We start from the raw sequence: 1,328 nt of genomic DNA, 5'->3' as shown, positions 1-1,328 counted from the left end.
AAATTTTTGTTTGTTTGTTTGTTTGTTTTCTGGTACCGGGAATTGAACTCACGACCTTGCGCTTGCCAGGCAGGCTCTGTGCTGCTGAGCTAAATCCCCAGCTCCTGGTATAAGTTTAATCCCTATTATCCAAGGTAATAATTTAGATGCTGATGCTTATTAATTGCTGTACCAGGGACTGAACCCAGGGCCTTTACACTGAGCTACCTCTGTACCCCTTTTTAGTTTTCTATTTTTGAGAAAAAGTTGCTAAGACACTAAGTACCCAGGCTCGATTGGAACAGGCAGTACTCCTGCCTCAGCTTCCCAGAGCGCTGAGATTACTGGCACATACCATCATATGCAGCTATTTGGAAATTTTTATTCACAAAAGCATGACGTGTTGTGTGCCAGAAGCATGACACACCAGGAGTTTGGGCGTGTTGGAATCTTAATTAAGGAGGCCACAGTGTAGATCAGCAGCTCTACTGGTGGGAATCCAGTGTGTCCTGTCTGGTGTTTTCCTTCCACACTGAGGAGTGAACCCCAGACCTTGGCACTGAGCTACTGAGCCATGTCCCCAGCCTGGTTTCTGCTTTGCTAAACTCAGACAGGGTCACGCTAAGTTATCTAGGCTGGGCCCAGGCTCGGTTTTGCTGCCTAACATTTGACCTGTGCCTGCTCGTCTGCCAGGAATGGGAGGGAAGTGATTTCATGCTTTTGTCGGAGACAGCATCTAGCTGTCTCAGCCAGGCTGACCTCGGGCTGCTCTGACCCTGCCTCCTGCGTGCTGGGCTCACAGGCCTGAGCCACCATACCTGCTGCCTCTGTGCCGCTGTGTACTCAGCTACCCACAAGACAGTTGTGCTTGGTGTCTGCAGTGTCTCAGGGTCACCGGTACCCACGTGACTCCCTGGGCGTTCCCCCTCACCAGGCTGTGTGAGTGTCGGGCCCACGGGTGGTGGCTGAGCAGACGTGTACGGATGGATCAGTGTGCAGCGCCAGCTTCCGTCCGCGCTGGTGTCCAGTGCAAGTGGCCAAGGACGCCTGTGGGTGGGGAGTGTGCTCCTGAGACTCCACCTCCCCACAGCTGGGTGTAGTGGCCCTGGCTTGGGTCCCAAAAAGTCAAGAGCCTGAGGCAGGATTGATTACGCTTAAGTGTTTGAGACCAGCCTGAGCAACACAGTGAGACCCTGTCTCTTGGGGACTTTTTTCTTTTTGGCAGTGGTGGGAACTAACCCAGGGTCTCTTGGCTATTGGACAAACACTCTAGAGAGACTGTCTTTTTTATTTTTATCCTTTTTTTTTTTTTTTTTTTTTTGGGTCTCGCTATGCAGTTCAGGCAAAAA

The 1,328-nt window shown here is 51.1% G+C and overlaps 1 protein-coding gene across 1 annotated transcript in view; it reads left to right on the top strand.

Moving 5' to 3' along the window:
* The window catches only part of Cwc25 (CWC25 spliceosome-associated protein homolog), a 16,864-nt gene that overhangs the window by 5,557 nt on the left and 9,979 nt on the right, over positions 1 to 1,328 (top strand). The window lies entirely within an intron of this gene.

Source organism: Chinchilla lanigera, unplaced genomic scaffold (assembly GCF_000276665.1).
Source record: "Chinchilla lanigera isolate Chin_1 unplaced genomic scaffold, ChiLan1.0 scaffold00050, whole genome shotgun sequence".
NCBI lineage: Eukaryota > Metazoa > Chordata > Mammalia > Rodentia > Chinchillidae > Chinchilla > Chinchilla lanigera.
The sequence above is the reverse complement of the archived record's forward strand: the minus strand, read 5'-3'. Positions and strand labels throughout refer to the sequence as shown.